We start from the raw sequence: 23,183 nt of genomic DNA, 5'->3' as shown, positions 1-23,183 counted from the left end.
ATAATCATCTTTAGTTATCATGGAAATAATTAAACCATTATGATATTTCAATTTTGGTTCATTAAATATAGCTATTATCAAATGGTTGCATAAACAACACTTGAATCAGACAAAAACAAATAGTAACACTGAATTGGGAAATCTCATAGACAAAGTACTCCGTTCAACTAAGGAATTTCTGAGAGTGGGAGAAAAATCTTTCTCAGAGAGAGGCTCAGAAATTGGTTATCCCATACCAGGTAATAAATCCTGAAATCATATTAATATGACATTGTGTATATATTATTTAATCTTTAAATAAAGAAAATCTTATATTTCACAATAAAATATTTGCATGTCTAGAGGACACTGTACTAAATAAAAAAAATCCTGAAAGAAAAAATATTTCATGATCTCACAGGTAGATAAAAAAAAAGTCAAACATATTAAAATGAAGAATAAAAAAGTGATTCCCTGTGGGACATGAGTAGATGATTTCTTAAACCAGGGTTTTTGTAAACCTTAAAAAAAAAGCTTATTTAATAGGTTAAAGTTATACAACTAGATATCTCACTTACAAATTTAGTCAACTATGACTAAGGTCAATGTTTAATGTTATGTTAGGGTGTGATGTGGAATAACAATAAAATAATTTTGTTAAGGTATGGTAGGGAATTTATGAGTGCCTTGAAGGTGGAATTGCTCAAAGAAAGGCTACAAAATTTTCATTTTGTTCTGTAACTACACAGAGAGGCAGCCCTTCACTGAGATATGAAAAGCATGTTTGAAAAGATTAGCACGTGGATGATAAAATTAAATCAGTATTATAAAATGATGAATCAGAAAAAAAGGAGGGTGAGCTAGACTGTACCTAACAGAAATAGAGAGTATCTCCTGATATTCAGGCCTCCATAGCCTGAATACTAGGTTTCTATGCATGCACCATCCTGCCCTGCTTATACTGGTTTTGGAATCAAACATAATGCCTCATACACAATAGACAAGCACTTCCCATCTAGGCTACAGCTCCAACTCCACATTCAAGATTTATGACAAGTCAGAAGGAAATGTTAAAACTCTTTGAGTGCTGTTTTATTGTAGCAAGTATACCTAAATGGTTCAGGGTTAGTGTTTAATCAATACAAAAAAGTCTTATTGTTGAGACTTCAAGGGCGTAGTTTTCCTGACATTTCTAGGAGATGCAATCTCACAGCCTCCTCTGGCTATTACAATCTTCCTGTCCCCTCTTCCAGAATGCTTCTTGATCCTTAGGTGCAGGAGTTGTATTGGTAACACTGAAGGGGCTCTCAAGTCTCCAACTCTAAATAAAGAAGTACAGGCAAATAAGGAATTCTGAGGGTGGGAACAAAATAGTTTTTCTTGGGGAGGAGCATAGTAATTGGTTATCTACCACTTCATAGTCAGCCATGAAATCAAATACGTACAAGTAACATTAACAGACTGAGCAGACTATATTTACATATTTAGGAATGTGTGTATATATATATGCACAAATTATATTGTATGTATATTATACATTATATTATATATACATATATTGTATATTGTATATATACATTATGTATATATATATATATATATATATATATATATATATATATATATATGAAACAACAAGAGATTGGAGAACATGAATTTGAGAAGGAGAAAGGAAGTAGAGGTAGAAAAGGTAGAGGAGAAAGTGATGTAAAAATAATGTGATTGACAGAATCCACCAGCTCTGATTGGACCAAAAAAACCCAACACATGATCATCTCATTAGTTGCTGAAAAGATCTTAGACAAAAATCCAACATCCCTTCATGATAAAGGTCTTGGAGAAATCAGGAATACAAGGGACATACCTAAACATAATAAAGGCAATTGACAGCAAGCCAACAGCCAACATCAAATTAAATGGTAAGAAACTCAAAATGATTCCACTAAAATCAGCAACAAAACAAAGGTGTTCACTTTCCCCATAACTATTCAATATAGTACTCGAAGTTCTAGCTAGAACAATAAGACAACAAAAAGAGATCAAGGAGACACAAATTGGAAAGAAAGAAATCCAAGTTTTGCTATTTGCAGAGGATATTATAGTATATATAAGTGACCTGAAAAATTCTACCAGGGAACTCTTACAGCTGATAAGCACCTTCAGTAATGTAGCAGGATACACGATTGACCCCCCAAATTAGTAACTTTCCTATATACAAATGATAAACAGGCTGAGAAAGAAATCAGAGAAACATCTTTTACAATAGTCACAAATAATACAAAATACCTTGGGGTAACTCTAACTAAACAACTGAAAGACCTGTATGACAAGAACTTCAAGTCTTTGAAGAAAGAAACTGAAGAAAATATCAGAAAATGGAAAGATCTCCCATACTCATGGATTGGTTGGATTAACATAGTAAACATGGCAATCTTACCAAAAGCAATCTACAGATTCAATGCAATCCCTATCAAAATCCCAACACAGTTCTTCACAGACCTGGAAAGAACAATACTCAAATTCATATGGTAAAATAAACAAACAAACAAAAAACTCAGGATAGCTAAAGCAATTTTATACAATAATACAACTTCTGGAGGCATCACCGTTTCTGACCTCAAGCTCTATTATAGAGCTATTGTAAAACAAAAACAAAAACAACAGCAACAAAAACCAGCTGTGTATTGGCATAAAAACCAACACATGGACCAATGCAATCAAATTGAAGTTGCTAACATTCATTTGCTCACCTAAAAACACCTGGTTTTTGACAAAGAAGCCGAACTGGTACAATGGAAAAAAGAAAGCATCTTCAACAAATGGTGCTGACATAACTGGATTTCAACATGAAGAAGGCTGCAAATAGATCTACATCTATTGCCATGCACAAAACTCAAGTCCAAGTAGATCAAAGACCTCAACATAAATCCAGTTACACTGAACCTGATAGAAGAGAAAGTAGAAAGCAGCCTTGAATGTATTGACACAGGAGACCACTTCCTAAATATAACACCATTAGTATAGACACCGAGAGTAACAATTAGTAAATGGGATCTGCTGCAAATGAGAAGCTTCAGTAAGGCAAAGGACACAGTAAATAAGAAAAAAGGACAGCCTACAGAATGGAAAAAGATCTTCACCAACCCCACATTTGATAGAAGGCTGATCTCCAAAATATATAAAGAACTCAAGAAATTAGACAGCTAAAGCCCAAACAATCCAATTTAAAAAATAGACTATAGAGCTAAAAAGAGAATTCTCAACAGAAGAATCTCAAATGGCCGAAAGATATTTAAGAAATTGCTCAATACCCTTAGCCATCCTGGAAATGCAAATCAAAATGACTCTGAGATACCATCTTACACCTGTCAGAATGGCTATGATCAAAAACACTGATGACAGCTTATGTTAGAGAGGATGTGGAGCAAGGGAAACACTCCTCCAGTGTTGGTGGGAGTGCAAACTTGTACAGCCACTTTGGAAATCAATATGATGGTTTCTCAGAATATTGGGAATCCCAATGATATCACTCTTGGGCAGATACTGAAGGATTGCTCAATCATACCACAAGGACATTTGTTCAACTATGTTCATAGGAGCATTATCCATAATAGCCAGAACCTGGAAACAACCTAGAAGCCCCTCTACTGAAGAATGGATAAAGGAAATGTGGTACATATACACAATGAAGTACTACTCAGCAGTAAAATCCAATGACATCAAGAAACTTGCAGGCAAATGGATGGAACTAGAAAATGTCATCCTGAGTGAGGTAATCCAGACTCAGAAAGACAAACATGTTATGTACTCACTCATAAGTGGATACTAGATGTAAAGCAAAGGATAGCCAAACTACAACCTAAAGCTCCAGAGAATCTAGCTAACAAGAAGTACCCTAAGAGGGATGCATGCATTGCCCTGGGAAGTGGAAATAGATGAGATCTCCTGAGTAAACAGGGAGTGATGGGGGTGGGGGGAATAGAGGGTAGGGGATGGGGAACTAGAACATAAGGGAACATGATGGTTAAGTTTGAGAGGGGGAAGAGTCTTAGAACATTGAAAGAGATATCTTGATAGAGGGAGACATTATAGGGTTAGGGAGAAACCTGGTGCTAGGAAAGTTCCCGGGAATCCACAAGGATGACCCCAGGTTAGACTACTAGCAATAGTGTATAGGGTACCTGAGCTGGCTTATCCTGGCAATCAGATTGGTGAATACTCTGTCATCATACAGCCTTCATCTAGTAACTGATGGAAGCAAATGCAGAGATCCACAGCCAAGCCCCAGACAGAGCTCCAAGACTCCAGCTAAAGAGAGGGAAGAGGGATTCTATGAGCAAGGGACATCAAGATCATGATTGGGAAATCTACAGAGACAACTGAAACAAGCTTATGAGAACTCAAGAACAGCTGTGGAGCCTCCATTGGACTGGACTAGGACCTCTGCATAAGCAAGACATTTATATAGCTTGATCTGCTTAAGGGGCCCCCTGGCAGTAGTATCAGGATCCGACCCTAGCCCATGAGCTGGCTTTTTGGAGCCCATTTCCTATGGTGGGACACCTTGCAAGGCCTTGATGCAGGGGAAGGGGCTTGGACATGCCTCAACTGAATGTACCAGGCTCTGCTGACTCCCCACGGGAGGCCTTACCTTTTCGGAGGAGGGAATGCAGTGTGGGTTGGGAGAGAAAGACTTTAGGGGGTGGTGGGAGGAGAGAAGGGGAACTTTGGTTGATATGTAAAATGAATAAAAAACTTAAAGAATAAATAAATAATGAATACTAACTTTGCAAAAATGCATTGATATTGTAAACTTTATTTTAATTCAGGAAATAAAATATCAGATTTTTGTAAAAAATGAGTAATTATATTTTAATTTCAAAAATTCTCAATGTGATATTTTAATTTCTCTATTTCAGATTGTTGCTTTCATCCTTGGTAAATGTTCCTAATATATGGCATGTTTTGCTTTGGACTAGCAATAAAATATGAGGCATTTAACAACCATGTGAGGTTTGTGGTTTGCATACTTTATAATGTGGGAATAGGAGTTTCTAGCCTGGAGATGAGTGAAGATACTATATTTTAATATAACCAATGGTTGGTGAAGGCTAAAAGTAAAGCAGTATAATAAAGTAGTGGTAAGAATGGAGAAACTGAATCAATTCAAGAGACATCCAAAATATAAAACCAGCAGTCCATGGTAATTAAGAGAACATTGTGGGTAAGTATGCAATCATGTTTTAAAGATTTTATTTTTGTTAACTGCCACTGAATATTATGTTTGACAATACAAATAGTAAGTCTGTAGATGGCATTCTTGAATGAAGATAATTTACATATTTACAAATAAAGTTTATGAATGATAAGCTAAGATTATAACTATTGTCTTTTAATTGAAAGTAAATCTGTGTCAACACATGAATTCATTCAAATGACAGACAAGAACCAGAGTGGGTAACTAATGAGCATCTATATAGCTAAAATGAGCAGTAAATGGTAGTATTCTTATACAATGTAAAGACTTTAGGGAAGGTTCAGCTAAATAGGATGAGAATTAAGATTAAATAAAAAATGGAAGCTTAGTTGATAGAGTATCACCTTAGCTAGCCCAAGACCTTAGGTTTGATCCCAAGCACACAATAGATTGAACATAGTAGCACATACCTTTAATCCTGGCACTTGGGAAGCCTGGAAGCAGAAAGAAGTTCAAGATGACCCTAGGTCACATAGAGAGTTCAAGGTTAGCCTGGGCCACAATAAGATCTTTCTCAAGAAAAAGCAAATCAATAATAATAAGAAGAAGAATATTTGGATTAGTTTGGATTTAAAATATGTCACCAGATTTATATCCATGTACAATTAGAGAATCTGTGTTAGACTTTGAAGTATGTGTAATAGTAAGTTAACTGTGCCTCACCCCTTACCACAGTTAGTCTTCCTCCCAACTGACAGATGGCATTATCAGTCACTTGAGGGGTGATGCTCAGAGAGCTCAAGTGGTCTGCAGTGACACCACTGCCATCCATCTACATAGCTGGGGAGAATCTGATCCTCTCCTTTACAAATATGCCTTTTCTGTTATATCATGCTCCATTCACCAATTTTTTGCTGAAATTAATTTTGACAATTATCTTCTACTGCCTTTTCTATCACATTATTTGGAGAAACTGAGCAATATCAGTTTGAAGAAATAAGATGGATAAAGAATGGAATCCTTAATATTGAACAGAGCAACAAGGTTAAATAAAACACATTTCTGTAGAGGTCAGAATCAGAGTCACATACTTAGTGCTTTTCTTGGGAGACAGTATGCAAGACTGCATTTTCTAGTTTTTCTGAGGTCACTACAATCTGCCAGAGCTTTAGTCTTGAATAATGTATATTTGTAGGTTAACATCTTTCATACTGAAAAGTTTAGAGCACCTGAGTCAAGTTGAATAAGTTTTTGATAAACAATTGCTTTTCATTTTTGTTTACCAAAGGCATTTTAAATTCATGCATGATAATGTGCAATTGTAATAACATTTATGAAAATATTATCAGATACCGGTAGCTGACACATTATTGCAATTTCCTGGCATGGTACCCAATATTTTAATGTATTTAATAGGATGTTCATCTTTATCATCCCTGCTGAAGAAAGATCAGAGCTGTCTCCCAGTGTAGGCCACATATCACTACGTTATTAATGTCAGGGAGTTAGATGTTTCAATCAAATCATAGTTTAATTGGAAGTTGCACTTAAATAGGAGAACAAGTCCAACCATATCCAAAGTCCTCATCTCTCCCTTATTGTGAATTAGGTAAGCAGGAGATCACCTTATATAGCTAAAAAGAACAGAGGAGGTGTGATATGCCATTGAAAACATGGAAAGATGCTGTAAGTTGTATTTTCATGTACTGTAATCTAACCCTTCTCTATATCCCTAAGAGACATTGCTCCTTTAGATTCTTCCTTAGCTCTGCAGCAGGTTGTGATATTTCCTTATCCCTGTGACTCACTCATACTGAGAGAATTATTATGTCATGGCATTAGTCAGACTGATTTTCTTATTGGAGAGAGTGATGTTTCAGTGTGTGTGTGTGTGTGTGTGTGTGTGTGTGTGTGTGTGTGTGTGTGTGTGTGTTCACAGCTCAAGACTCTTGAAAGCTATAAATTTTTTCTGTTTCTTTGCTTTGTAACACATAGATTTCTCTCACACTGGTAGTGGCTGTCTGACAACTTCTCTTCCTTATTTGTGTAATAAAAGTATAAGTCAGTGTTGTCTTCTGGAAGAAATGAGGAAAGATCAATACATGTTGAGAACTATGTCTCTTGTCACATCTCATACTTTTCATCCCAATTTCCTGTCTTGCCTAGCTTCTACTAGCTTCCCTCTTAAACCGATTCTAAGAAGCAAATCACATTGTTCAGGAAAAACAATTCTGTCCTTGTGCCTTTGCTCAGAATGTTCCTGCACCCTGGAATCCCTTGATATGTGTGTGTGCATGTGCATGTGTGTGTATACCTATTTGAATGTTGGAAATTTTAAAGAAAAAGAACTTATTATATAATAAAACATATTTAACAATTGTAGAGTGCTGACTCATTTCTTAATATAGTCCTCATCACATTATGATAAAATTTGATTCTCATATCAAACTTATGGTTTAGCTGCTATGTTTATTTCCATTTTAGGTTTAAAAAAACATGTGGGCAAAGCAAGCAATAATATTGCTCAAGTTAATGCACTATGTGGTGGCAGTACGTGAGTTAGCAAATACAGCAGCATCAGATTCTGACAGAAGGTCTGTGTTATCTTAACCCCATAACAGGAAGAAGCAACCAGGCTAGTTGAACCTTCTTCATTCCACATGATAAAGCACATTCTATCCTTCTAGCTGTAATCTCATTCTTTGTCATATTTTGCCATTTCAAAATTGAAAATATTCAATATTTTCAATTTCAACATTGGAAAAAATACTTTAGTTTTTATTTCTGGAGGAAAAACAAAATTAACTAACTATGCATACAAAGTGAAAATTAAAGAGCAAACAAGCCTTCCATAAATATTTTCATGGAACTTATTTATTGAGACCAATTTTTAAGTATTATTTTTTAAATTTTCCTTATTTTTTAAAATTTCTACAGGAGTTATAGGATGTACTCACGTAAGTTATTCTTTCATCTTGGAATGCTTTTTATTTTATTTGTTTGCTTGCAAATATGCATTTTATCAGCTCTGTTAGATATAACATACATAAATACTATATATTTTTAATGTGTAAAATTCAATAATGACTTTGGACTTAATCATTGGAGAATTAAAAAATTTATTAACATGTTGGTACTTCAAAAATCTCATTTTTGAAAAGATTGATAAGAATGTGTAGGAAAAGTTTTTAATGTAGATTATGGGGATACACTACTAGCTTAATATTTCAATTTGGAAGCACCTTAAATAATTGGGAAGTTTCTGTATTCCAGTGATTAAATGACTGCAAGAATATGAAAGATTTACATATTTTGATGACATATCAAATAGAAAATCAAGATGTTTTAATGAATACAATATTTTAGTTAGCTAGTGGATAGCTAGTAAATATAACCAAGGGAAATACTATGACATTTATTAATCTATCAAGTAAAATTATATTTTCATTTTATACAGATCAACAACAATACTTCTTGCCTTTCAAAAAACTTCATTGGTTTTTTTTAATTTAAGACTAATTTCTATTTGAAGTTTTCATTTTTAGTTTCTTTTCTATTTCAGTTCTAGAAAGTCCTTGGGCAAACATAGCCTATAGTTATCTTGGTTTTGCAACTTTTGGCATGCTTACACACATATTTTATATCTTAAAATGTACACTTAACATCTCTCCTTTTTCCCTGTCTAATAATGGCAATGCTAATGATACAACACAAATAGATTAATCTTTTTGTTTGGTGTTGGAAGCATGTCTAAATCACTCCTCCACACCACCTGGTTTGCTAATTCAACTTGCTGATTATATTTGGATTCCGTTTGAATTACTTTCCTAGAAGCCATGATCTGTAGATAAGTAATTTTTTAAATCAAGAATAAGATGTAATACTTCAGAAGTATTAGTTCCAGCTCAATTATTGTGATTATTTCTTTTTGTGGCTTAATGCTCCTTAATTCTCGTTAGCCTTCTCTGTAATTAATTATTCACTGGCCCCCAAGGGATCATGTCTCTTTGTCATATAAAATGTAAAGATCTGTTTCCTCTGATTTTATTGTCAGAGTGTCTATATTCTTTAAGACAGTTTGCACCATCTGCAGCCTGAGTTCTCATCTAGCCTCAGCACCCACTATTTTCTCTCATATTTTATTCTTGAATTGTATTATAACATGCATTCCATAAAAATGCTCAGTGATAGAGAAATGGTTCAGCTGTTGAAAATACTTGCTGCTTTCATAGAGAACCTGAGTTTGTTTTAGAGTTCTGACATGGTAGCTCACAGCCCTCTGTTACTCAGGATCTACAGGATTCAACGTACACTTCTGAATTTATGAAACACCAGGCATGAAAGACCTATACATGCATACATTCAGGCAAAACACTTGTGTGTGTGTATGTTTGATATTTATATATGATATACATCCATATATGTATATATATATATATATATCTTTAAAATTTTTCCCTTAAATCCTTGTCTTTGCATATCTTGTTGTGTTTCCTGCAACATATTAACTCATGTTGTCTTGTTAATATCCTAATTATTGTTTCAACTTCAGATTAAGTAATGTCTAAGAAATTTAGCTAACTCCCTATTATAATTGGTAATTCTTTGCTCTGTTGCTAGGATACCTTTTGTAAACTTGTATTTAAAAAAATAATGCACACCAAGCAATGAACTTATTTATGTAAGGATTCTATTTACCTTACTTTTAAGTCTTTGTGTATTAATAGAGTATCTCTTATGCATTAGTATTATAATATCACAATTTCTATTCTAGTTTGCTCATATAACTGAGCACCAAGAAATATTTTAAGTCTTTTTGGTTTTTGTGTCCTTTAACCTGGGAGACCTTGTAGAGTGGGTGTGAGTATTAATCTCAATTTATTGATGAAAACATTTCAGAGTATTAGACTGATTGGCCCAAGGTCGCATTAAAGGGAGAAGTTAGGCTTCACCTTGCATCATGATCATGTGGCTCTTGACTACCTCTCTCATTGCTCACTATTGTTATAAGACATGTTAGTCTGTGTGACATTGATTTTCTAGAAGTAAAACCAAGATGTAGTAAGTGAAATCATTAAAATTATTGGATACATATCAATCATAAAGTGTATAAGATTGTCAGTGAGTAAGTTGTGTTTTCTGCAAAGGGATTTCATCATGCTTTCCAATATGGTACTGAATTCTCAGACTCAGGGCACCCTTCTACCTCACAGACATGTTATATATGAAAGGATTAATCAAACAGTTTTTCTTCATTTATAAACATTTTAAGATGGCTACTAATCTGGTATTATCAGAAATAATATAAACTTTATATTGCATCAGGAAATGAATGAGTCTAATCTTGGTTCTTAAGGCGAGAGAAAGGTCTTTAGAGTCTGACTGAGTTGAATTGCAGCTACCTCTGAAACATACAACTCATTTGTACTTTCAAATGTAAAGGACAAGGCTATTTCAAGATTCTACTCACACTACTCCAGGCATATTCAAGCTCAAAACTTACTATTCTAAGTGTTTGGAGATGTAATTTCATCTCTATTGCACAGTTTAAAAAAAAAAAAACAGCAGCAACAACAAAAACCCTGCTTGGTGATTAGAGATAAATTGATTCTCTGAAATCCTTTGAAGCTTATCAATTGAATACTTTATATAGCCTACTTTCTTATGGCATTTATGAGAGTTGCAAATGGCAGTTATTGTTCTATTTTCTGTAATCTGAAATGGAGTTTCTATTAACTCTCTTTTTAATTGATAGAAATAAGAAAAAATGTTTTTTAGAAAATATCCATTCATATGGAGAAATTTACAAGTAGCCAGAGGTTGTTGTAGATTTAAAAAACCAAAAAAACCAAAAAACAGAACCTTCAGATTCTGTAACTTTGTCTCAAACTAATAGATAAAGTCATTTGCTGACTTTTACAAAACTTCGTTGCTCTATCCATATTCCAAAGAAAAATATTGTATCTTCCCACCATCAGAACATCTTCTGAACATGGAGTGACTGCTACGCTATTTTTAAATTTCTGTCACTGAACCACTGAGACAATGTCTTTTGAATTGAGTCTCAAGTTTTCAGGATTTGAGCAGAACATACAGAGTCAAACATATAGGTTCTTGTCTTACAGGATCACTTTTCGTGAAACATTGAAAAGAGCTGGCAAGAAGTTAGACAGTAGCTGGTAGGACTGTAGAAAGGAAAATATAGGAGAGAGGCTTAGTGGATAAAGGTTTTGGGTTTTTTTTTTTGTGTGTGTGTGTGGGGGGGGTTGATAAAAATATTCTGGGACCAGACTGATGTAGCAGTTGGACCTCATTGTGAATATGATAAATGCAACTGAATTTGCTTATCTTCAAATGGCTAAGAGTGTAAACTTTACCATAATAGTAAGGTTACCTGGAATGAGGATGTACCTGAAAGCTCCCTTAGTCCTCATTTGTATTAGTAACTTTTCTCATCACAGACATTAAATCCTAGAGAAAGGTAATTAAGGGAGGAACGATTCATGTGACTCACAACTTAAATAGATGCACTCCACTATGGTGGCCAAAGCATGGCAGCAGGAGTTCGTGTCTGGGAGCTTCTTTGCCTTCTCTTCTGATAGCTTTTAGATGCATCCAGAGTCCTTACCTTAGTATGATTCCTTTTCTACTTTAGTCCTTTTCTCAAGGTTCCCAATCCCAGCATGTAGCTAGCCTCCACACTGGCTTACCTCAAATCATATGGCTTTTTTCTTCTTTCCGTCTTCCCTCTCTATGCAGCTATTGAGATTTGTAGTCGGCCTTGTCTTTCTTCCAAGCTCCAATAATAATTTCCTTAAGCTTCCTTTTGACTCCATCCTTAAATTCTTTTTCAAGGAGGCTAAGAACATCCAAAGTCTTCCAGCCCATCCTCAAGTGGAGTCTTCTAGGGGCATTGTTTCCTAAATGCTCTGAGGTTGCTGTAGTTATGGTCCAAGAGAACCAGGCTGCACTTAGAGCTAGCAGCAAACCTGGCATCATTCATACAGTACTGGTTTTGCAGTCTCACAATATGTAAATTGAGTGGGTTATGGAATTTTTTGCCAAGAGTCCAGAAAACTGTGAGACACGGCCATAGACATAGGATTTAATTCTGTGCTTGGAGCTTTTGTGTGTGCTAAGAACAGAATGGGGAGGTGAAATCTGAATTCCAATTATCTATCTGGAATGGAGAATTCAGAGTGTTAAAGATGGAAGAAACCTAAGGCATCCACTGAGGAAAGTTGCAGGCAATAGAGATAGAAAGGTATGATTAACCAAGAGGGCTATAATCTAGATGGTGTCATCATGAGTTCTGCATTTTGGATGTGCAGCTGTAAGATTTGATATTTGTTTCACAAGGGTTTAGTCAGCCTTTGGTCAGCTTTTTTTTCTTGTCATATTCCTGTTCATTCCTTTGGGTAGTGGGACTGTGTACTTGGTATCATTTTATATAGTAATTGTATAAGTTGCTTATGCATTATACATGAGATCACAGCTAAGAGTGTGTCATTAATCCCAGAAGAGATTTTGGACTTTTTAACACTGCTGGAACTCTAAGACTGTCAAGACTTTTGCAGTTGACCTGAATGCATTTTACATTAGATGACCATAAACCCACAGGATCCAGGGACAGAATGCAATGGACTTTATGTGAAATGTCCCCCTCATCTTTTGTTTGTCGCTAAGATGAAGAAGGATTATGCTGAGTACTTTCACACATATCCTTATTTACCTCAATGATTAGCTCTAACATATTAGCTACTAATATCTCTATTTTAGATCTGATGAAATGGAAGAGAAATTCTTTAACTGTTATACGATAACTTTCATTGTGAAAATGCTTGTTGTAGCCCATTTTCAGGTTCCTAGTGGCTTTACCCAGCAGGTGTGCATAGAGAGGATGATTGAACCACAGGCCTGAGTGCAGGTGTCTGAGATGGTCTGCACTTGGCTGTGCTGAGGGTCTTTTGCTCCACCCCTTGGCATTCCTTTAAAAACCCTAGAGAAGAAACAGTCAGAGCCTGGTGAATTAGGATCCAGGCCCTCCTGAGTTTATCCTATATTTTTTTAATCCTTTTCTCTCCCCCTTTTATTTCTAACTAAGTCTCTTATCCCTCATTCCTCAAGAGTCCCTGGGGTCAATAAATGTGGGGGCTTGTCGCCGACAAATGCTGATTGAGATTTTATAGTAAGAAATAGAATAGTAGAACCATGAAACTGATGATGAACTATCTGCAAGGTGCCTATGTCCATTTCCTAGTTTCCTTACAGCTGTCTTGCAGTACAAGATTACAGCTTCAACACTTGCCATGTGTCTGAGTTCTACTATGGGAATAGTAGAGGAAAGAAATGCAGAACACATTCCTTTCCTCCTAAGGACCTAACCAGACATTAGATTCCACCATACTCCATTGTTCATAACATAAATACAAGGCCTCACCTAATTGCAGGGGACCTGCAAACATGTTCTTTAATGGGTAGTTATCCTTTCATTTAAAACTATTACTAGGGAAGAGAGGAATTACACACTAAAGATGTCAACCTATACCTTCTAAAGCAGGTTACTGTGATAGTCGAATGTTTACACATCCTTCTTCCAAAACACAGAATCCAGTCACCCGTCTTTCAACATACAGCCCCTAATCTTTGGTTAATGTATCCAGGATCAAATATGATTGAGAAAGTGTTATTCTTTCTGTTATGCCAAACCTCATTATCTTACCCACAATAAAATATGTCATGTAATGGCCTTTGCTACAGCCACCAGCACGTGCTCATTATGGACTAAGTGTTTTAATAAAGGAAGCTGCTATTGAGAAATATCAACTATAAACATAGACATTAATCACTCCTCCACCATAATCAGCAGTTCAAAAGTCCTTAAGACTTTCTTCCTATTCTGCCACAGAATTTGGTAAGAGAATTTCTTATCAGCTCCTAGGGCCCCTGGATCTGTATCCCTAAGCCACAGTTCCCATATATATTGAATATGTTCCCTTTCACTGTGTTTTAGGCTTCAAGATATTTTTATTAAAGGTACTGGGAAGATCCCTCATCAGTTAAGAGTTGCTGGTCTTGCAGAAGAACTAAATTTGGCTCCTGAATCCTAGCTCCAGGATTTCTGATGACATCTTCTGTTCCCCATGGCACTTCATGCATGTGCACAAACTCTCCCATAAATATACTATATATAATTATGTGCAGATATATTTAAATAAAGAGATTTTTATTTGACTCTGAACATGCTCATTGGACTTTACTATTATTCTTCAAGAGAGTGCAGAGCTTTTCATTTGCTTCTTATTGGCTCAATTTTGTGACTTGGAGCTTGAGGGACAGTGGCTTCAAATGCTTCTGGTACCTTTTACAGCATGATTACTTTTGTAAAATTGAGATAATTTTCATGCATACATTGTTAGATGGTTTCAGATGTACAAAAGTTTCCTTTTGCAGACATACTTCTCAGATCTGTTTTTAATTTTTCTCCACACCCTGATTTGAATACTGGACAGTGTTCAGATGCATGAATGCATCATATTACATCTTAAAATTAAGTAAAAACTGTAGTGTGAATAAAAACAATTTCCTGGTTGTGTTTTAAAAAGAGATATAAAAACTTGATCCCACCCTTTAGATATGGATGTGGTTCTGCCTTAACTGTTAAACTTCAGAAACCTTCTAATATCTTGTTTTTGCTTCCTCACTTTTCCCTACATATACTTTCTCTTCACCTATTTATAGCCACTTTGATTTCTTAAGGTATTTGTCTTCCTTAGACACATGAGGTGTCTACTTATCACTCGGTACAGTATAAGGGATGGGAGGTGTTATGATTACAGTGTTTATTCCTCCTTTCTTGACTCCCATATTTGTTTGAAAAGATGTTAAGGCAAGGGTTATCCTGACTTTTGTTAAATAATATTTGAATAAAATGTACATGGGAAATGTAGTGTAACCATTTGTCAGTGACTTTAATACATGGCTTGAGTATCCCTTTTAGGAAATGCTTGAACACAGAAGAACTTAATAATTTGGAATAATTTAGCTTTTAAAATAGTCTATAAATATATTGAAATGTCTTAGAGATGGAACATGAGTCTAAATACCAAATTAATATGAGCATCTTACACACATAGGTAGAAGGTAATTTTATGGGACATTTTTACTGTATCTTCAACTTGATGGCAAATCTTCATATGAGGTCCAGTGAAAAAGGTTAAACTTGGCACAGTTTATTAGCACTGCTGGATGCACTTCTAACACCACATATGTATAAACACAAAGTTTCTGATAATGGACTATTTTGGCTTTTGGTCATAGGACTGATAACTTGCAGTGCTATTTAACTAGGACATATTTTTCACTGAGTTAAAGAATAAGTTATCTGCCTTTAGTTTTATAAAACTCCTTGATCTCTGAAGTCTATTCATAATGTTCAGGTGTCTGTCTAGTTAGAGACTTCAAATTCTCATTAATAGAGACTAAAATTTCAAGGGCTAGAGAGGAATATCCATGGTCAAGAGTTATTACTGCTCTTTCAGGGTACTGGAGTTTGGTCCTGAGCACCCACCTAGATAGTTCATAGCCACACCAGAAATTTTAGCTCCTAGGCATCTGGCACTCTTTGGGCTACCTGTGGGATCTGCACTCACATACACTCACATGCGCATACCATCCCTCCACACATTCACATAGTCTAAAAAGCAAAATAACTTTTTGCAAAAGTGCTATTCTACTTACTCATATATTCAACAAAGCTCTTTGATTATTGAGTAAAGACTTTAATATCCCTTTAAATTAAATTTAACTTGATTAAATTCTAAGTGCTTTCTATGATATTCTTAGTATCATGCTAAAAGACTACAATTACTGGTAGTTTTTTTCCCCTCTTTTTATCTTTGGAGCAACACACTAAAATTTATGTCTTAGTAGGTATCGCCTTATGAGCTAGAATTACTGTCAAAGACTCTTGTGAACAATGGTCATACCTACACTTCGGTTTGACATCTACGAACATGTTTTGTTATGCATTGTATATTCACTTGGTGTTTTTACACCTTAAGTGCCTTTTCCTTTAACTGCCTCATGCGGTTTCTATGGTTACATGCTCATTTCACTTCTATTTTTGCCTTAAGAGGCCAGACTGCTACATGTGCAAATAAAAGCCAAGGACAAGCAACTCAGCGCTCATGGTCCTCCTCCAATCTGTGTTCTTGATGCACTAATCCTTAAAATGCAATTCATTTCATGTTAATGAATCTATTAATCATTATTAAATATAATCCACTTACACAGAAAATTCACATGCTTCTCTCTTCTGTTGTGAACACGGTGTATGTGTCAGGTCCTATTTACCTAGTAACTTTCTATGTCTAACATAAGATTCTTGCCAACAATGCAAAGCACCCTGAAAGCACAGTGTGGCATCAGCTGTTCTTTTTACTGTGAATCTATTGCTTCTTATTTTGATAATACCAAACTTCAAAGACATAGACTTTCACCGTTCTATTCTTTATGACCTCAGTCATATATTTCTCAACCAATTTGAAGCTGTTGTCTGATGCATAGAACTTAAGCTTGAAGGATTAACGTAAACAAAAGTACTATAGGTTTAGTGTGATAAAGTCCTATGGTTCAGAAAAATAACAGTAAAAGCAAGCTAAATTACATGCTGATCCCAAACAACAAGTCCTGACAATAGGTGTTGAAGTTCATGGAAAGCAAGCCAGGCAATGAGAGGGCATTACCTTTTACAATCATGTAGAAGGTGCTGATGGCTAGATGTGGCAGACTCAGAAGAATATTTTAATACTTCAGCTTGGGTCTGGACACATGATTGTTGGTAGCAATCACTGACAATAAACTGTCCAATTTTTCACATGTGTATTTTATTTTTTCTTTAAATGTATTGTTTGAGCAGTATATATATATATATATATACATATATATATATATATATATATATATATTGGTGAGTTTTTTTAAGATTTATTTTTATTTTTAATAATGTACATATTTGTACCTGTGTATGAATATGTGTTATGAGTACAGAGGCCAGGGTAGTCTAGAGGAGTCAGGTCCCCCTGGAGCTGGAGTTATAGGCAGTTTTGAGCCCCCTAATGTGGGTGTTTTCTATTTCATCTATATTGTCTAAACTTGGGGTACGTATTTGTCTATCATGTTCTCTCATACCTGTCTATATTTCTGTAAGGTTAGTAGTTATGTCACTTTTTATTCCTAATCTTAGTTATCTATATCTATTTTCTTTATAAGAATAAAGTTTGCTTTTTTGGGTTAAAAAAAATACAAACCTTTATTCCATTAACTGTAGAAGTGCTATGCTATCTACATCATAATCTTTATTATTCCCTTTCTTCTTTCTTTTACTTGTTCTCCAAGGAATAAGTGTAGATAATTCAAGATTTTCTTCTTTTCTAATACAGAGTTTATGAATACATATGTCTCTCTGGGCATTGCTATTGTTGTGCAGCACTTGGCTGTGTATCATTTTCAGTGGTCTTCTTTGACACAGACAGTATTTAAGAATGTCTTGTTTAAAGAAAATATTCTTGTGAATTTTCAGTTTATTCTTGCTAATTTCTGTCCCCCCCCACTCAACTGCAGTGAAAGGTATTTTTCATGATTTCACTATTTCTAGTTTCATTGAGTTTGTTTAATAATGTAATTTATGATGTAAGATGCATTGCAGAAACAATTCTGTATTTGTCTGTTACTGGCTGTTATGTATGACTGTGCTATGGTTTGAATATGATATGCAATAAAATTATACTCAAGCACATAGTGCCAAGCAATGATGGATGGAACCATATGAGACCATGAACCTAAATAAATCTTTCTTCCTGTATGCTGTTTCTGTCACATATGTGGTCATATTACTAAAAGTAACTAATACAATTATTTAGTCCTGTGGAAGTATGTTGATTCCTATATTGATTAAACCCAACTGTGTGGTGCTCAAACCTTTGGGACTTGTTTGGGGGAATGAACTTGTAAGAGTTTGGAAAAGCAGGTTAGAAAAAGCTTAAAACAATATAAGCAGAGATCAATGGGCAATTTCTGTAGATCAGAACTCCAACTGCAAGGAAAACCAGGGTCATGACATATAAGGGGAAATGAGAATTGCATTAGAAATTGAACTACAGACAGGCCATTTTATACACTGGCAAATTTTTTTTCTATATTTTGTCTGTACACGGAGATTTTGAATGAGTCTTAGTTCAATGTAGTAATTAATTTTATAGCATAAATTTTAAGACAGAAGAGCATATAGATTATGGTGAGGTAATTTTTAGCCGCTCTTATCCACATTTAGAGTGAGAACTGGCAACAAATTCACCTAGAAAGATGTGAAAAACACATAAAAATGTCTAGAAAAGGGCAAATTGAAAGTTATAAACAAATATAGTAGGGACAAGCACCATTAAAGACAAGCCAAACACTTTGCCCTAGAATACTAGGAAAGACACCTCGTGGGCACCTTGGGCGTTTGCTAGACTTTACTTATAAAATACTCCAGGATATAAAATCATACAATTATTTGCAAGACATTCTTTTGATAACAGAGACCTTTCTGGGTGCTTTGCTCACACTAAGTTATATTGGGAACTGTCTTTGCACCTTCATTCATCCAGGTTCTCAGAATTCTTAACAGCTACCACCAAGTCTGTGGATGCTCAGCTACTGCTCAAGCTGAACGAAGAACTTGGCATTCTCCACATGATGATGGTTTTTCAGGCTTATGAGTTTCAAGTATTATGAAGCCATGAAGGCTTATTCCAAGAATTGGAAGGAAGGTATAAAAGGCCAGGGAATGTGTAGCAAGCACAGGGTAACAGCTAGAGGCTTTGAGTCAGGGGTGCATGAAACTACCCCAGCTAAATCCAAGATACAGTATAGACCTTGGGAAGTTGGATTTGCTAGCAACCTGATACATCTGATGAAGAAAATCATATTAAACAGAATTAGCCTAGGAAACAGGCCATATAAGTTGCCAGGCAATAGGAGCTGGGCTGAGGTATGCAAACATAGTTAAAGTTTGGCAACCTGGGACTAAATTGGCATAGGCTATACAAACAGTGACCTATTAGTGTACCTGGAAAACTAGGACTCTCAACTGCATCACACTGCACATACCCCCCTTACCCAAATAATGGGACAAGTTACCTCTTTCACACAATTCTTTAGCAAGTGACCTTTTGTGGTCATTTTCCTTCCCAGCATTCTCTGAAACGTATCTGATAATGGGAGAAAGAAGCCTGATCCAGGCCGAACTGGTTTGAGATGTGTAAACTATAGGTAAATGGCCTGCAACATGTCCTCAGAATTAACTCTCATGAAAAATCTCTTATTAACTATTTTATGCTACATAATTGGATGCTCCTCTGGTCAAAATCAGATGCATCAGAGGAAAGGACATGGTCAGTAAAGAAAAGCTTCCACAACCCTCACTCTTAATCAAAGCAGAACCATCTACCCTACAGATGTAGTAACAGCCTCCTTTTGAATGTCATAAAAGGAATCCCCAAACAATAAATGATGTCTTCCAATAATCTAACTCAAGGAACCCACTGTTCTCTTGCAGCATATGAGATACAAGATAATAGTAGATACATATTATCACTTTGCCTTTGAGTAATGTTTCTTGCCACTTTTAAATCTGTGTCAGCTTCTTTGAATTTTTTTGAACAAGACATCAAAAGTCTTTCAAACACAGTGCCAACAGAGACCCATTTAAGAAGGCATCCCAAGCTTTTGATACTCCTACCACAACATCATTCATGGAATGACAGATGTGGGCTAAAGGACTTAAATACTTGATTTGCTGGCATACAGTCTTGGTTTGGTTATGTATTTTTCCATGTTTTTGTCACTTCCTTTTGGAATGGGGTGTGCATTCTGTGTCATTGGATCTTGGAAATAAAGCTTTTAAAAAAAATTTCAGGGGATGATAGTAATGTCTTGAATCTGAATAGAGACTCAGGACTTTGTCCTTTTAGCAGCATCAGATTTATGTTAAAAGTTTGTAGGTAGACTTGAGATGTTTGTGTGATTTTGAGAGTCGGGGGAAATATTAAGTTTTGAATATGATGAGAAGTGTTTCTTACAGGGTCATAGTTTTAGTGCTGGTTTGATGTTTAGCTGGAGGAAGTAGTTATGGATGAGTACTTGGGGTATATTTTGCCTTTTCTTGACTCTGTCTCACTGTCTCTGTCTCTGTCTCTCTCTCTCTCTCTCTCTCTCTCTCTCTCTCTCTCTCTCTCTCTCTCTCTCTCTCTCTCTCTCTGTCTTTTGTCAGGATCACACACTTGTGCCACACACTCCAGTCACCATTGTAACCTATATAAATACATGAATCAAATTATCACAGATTCAACTCTCTGAAAAGTTATTTTGGCTAAAATAAATCTTTGGTGCCTTTGTTTCTGTCTGGCTTTAGGTTGTAGGTACGCAAAAGTAAGTAACTCTGTGTGCTTGGCAGACAGGGCTTGGCAAGCTTGGTTAGTTTACTGTCTTGCTCATTTCCTTTCTTCCCTATTGATCTTCTGTCTCGCTGTTCTATCCATTATTGAGAGTGGGGTGTTGAAGTTTGCTCAGTTGCTGGGTACCTTTGATTGCTTTCCAGATTTTTGACAAAGTTGGTTCAGTTTGTGCCTGTTTCTTGATGTTTCTGTGAGAGTTTGTGTTTGTGCTGCCCAGTCTGACATTCAGCTGATTCACCACCTACAATGCTTTTAAAAAGTTTTACTGTGTATATCCCAAAGGATTCACAAAAATGTCTAGGGAAACATTTATAACACTTTAACAGATAAGAAATTACAGTGTATGATGAAAATCAAATAAAGACAATGTACATGAGAGCAAAGCTACTTTGGTAAGCATGGTTTTCCCTTCATACTGAATATAAGCCTGTTTTGCCATTGATGAAAAAATATTTTATTTGACTGACAGGAATGATGAAAAATAAAAAATCTACCATATGACTGACTTTGTAATGGATGGTTGTAAAGCTCTGTGCAGAGGGTTCTTACTGATATTGTGTAAAATAGTCAGAATACATGAGAAACATTTAAACAAGTAAAGAAGAATGATTAACAACAAGCAAATGATTAATAACTCCCATTCCTCATTCTCATAAACCTATTACTAACAGCAAAGTGGAAATGAGTTAGGGAAGGCTAGCTAGTAAGTTTAATATAGTGTATTTCCCAGTAAGAATCTTAAAGTTGAATAAGGAAACGTGGACTTTCGTACATCATTTTGGATTTGCGAATTTAAGTGAGTATAATATGTTAGATAATCTTACGGGGAAGAGGTCCTAATAACACTCTCTTCTGAAGTAAGCTTCCTTGAGGAAGTGTCTGTTTCATGAGAGAATAAATGGATCAATGGACTATGGTTTTTACATGCCACCTCCCCAGGTCATTGGCTTCTTCACAGCAGGTTGAAATATCTTACCTGACATGCTGGCTACTGCCAACTTTAAATTCTTATACAAACATTTTTTAGACATAGTGCAAATGAGAAAATAAATTAGTGATTAGAGAAAATAAATTATCAATGTTGAATTTGTGTGCCCAGTGAAACTATGCCTATCATGGATCTGATAAACATCACAGTCATACACATTCAAGTCACTACAGCTCTTCAAATCATTGCAGATCAGAAATTGTCTCTAGAGCAACACGACACAGAGATGTCAAAGTTCTTTCTAGGAACCCCCCTCCGCTAGTCATTGCCTTTCCTCCTTTCTTCCCCTCCTCTTACAAACCATGATCAGTGACTTGGCTCTCACTGAAAAGAGGCCATTACCTGTATACACATCTATCAAAGTGACACCAAAATAAAAATGACATGTGTAACTGCCTCTCCATATATATATCTGTTTGTTGACCAACCATATTCTGAAATGCCCTACTTCCTTTTCTATTACATAAGGACTTCATGTAGCCATTTTTACTTTACAAAAAAAAAAAAACAAAAAAAAACAGGTATACAATTCACAATAAGGAGTTCATGCTTGGGGTGCATGTGTACATATGTGCACATGCATTTATACATCAGAGATCAGACACTTGTCATTCCTCAGCCACCATTCACCTTGTTTTCTGAAAAAAGATGTCCTTCACAGACCTGGAGCTGGACAAGTATGCTATGGTGGTGGCCAGTGAAACTAAGAGATCTGTCCACATTTCTCTAGCATTGAAGTTATAGGCACAGGAAATCATTTCAAGCTTTTCTACATGAGTTCTGATGATGGACTTCAGGTCATCACATTGTACAGAAAACACTTTAATTTTTCTGCTGTCTCTCCAGTACTTATCTAGATTTTTCATATAGACACAACATGGCTTGAAATTCTGCATCAAAAAGTGGTAGGAATTTTGTAGCATTGAGAGGTGACACTGTACTTATATCAAAATTAGAGGAACTTGTGACTTTAGATGTGACTAGAGTGTAAAGGGTAGACAATATCTTAAAATAGCATGATAAAGAGGTTGTGTGTGTGACAAAGGACTTAATGAAATGATGTAGTGTAATGATGTTACAATAGCCTATCAGCGATGGTTTTTGAAACAACAACAAAAATAGTCTATTTACAACAAAGTATAAGTTAAATATATCATGGTAAGACTAGATGGTCACTGGGAGCAGGAAGACACAGGTCTAGTCTTAGGTCTAGACACAGGTCTAGGCTTTATAGGTGAGGATTGTGAATTTGATGTAAGGAGTTGGTAAGTGGTTTGCCATGTTCAGAAAGGCAAAAGCTTGTGCAAACACCATATTCCAGTCCATTCTATTTTGAAGTTTTAAGGTTTTTGTGCCTTAAGACACTCAAGTGGTAGTGACCAGGGATCAGTTAAGTATAAGAACATGTCTTATAAGTATTAAAGCGTTTCTGTGGAAGAGATTCCTCATAACAGATATCTTTGTTCTTGAGTAAATGTCCCAGGAATGCAGACTTAAAACTTGAGGTTTATATATGTGT

The 23,183-nt window shown here is 35.6% G+C and overlaps 1 long non-coding RNA gene across 1 annotated transcript in view; it reads left to right on the top strand.

Annotated features, from left to right (window-relative positions):
* The first annotated feature begins 12,373 nt into the window (after positions 1-12,373).
* The window catches only part of LOC131896726 (uncharacterized), a 49,580-nt gene continuing 38,770 nt past the window's right edge, over positions 12,374-23,183 (top strand). The window contains exon 1 of the long non-coding RNA XR_009375500.1: positions 12,374-12,440. This is a non-coding gene — a long non-coding RNA (uncharacterized LOC131896726). The remainder of the gene's footprint in view (positions 12,441-23,183) is intronic.

This window comes from Peromyscus eremicus, chromosome 20 (assembly GCF_949786415.1).
Source record: "Peromyscus eremicus chromosome 20, PerEre_H2_v1, whole genome shotgun sequence".
NCBI classification, from domain to species: domain Eukaryota; kingdom Metazoa; phylum Chordata; class Mammalia; order Rodentia; family Cricetidae; genus Peromyscus; species Peromyscus eremicus.
Note: the sequence above shows the minus strand (reverse complement) of the source record. Positions and strands in the feature narration are given on the sequence as shown.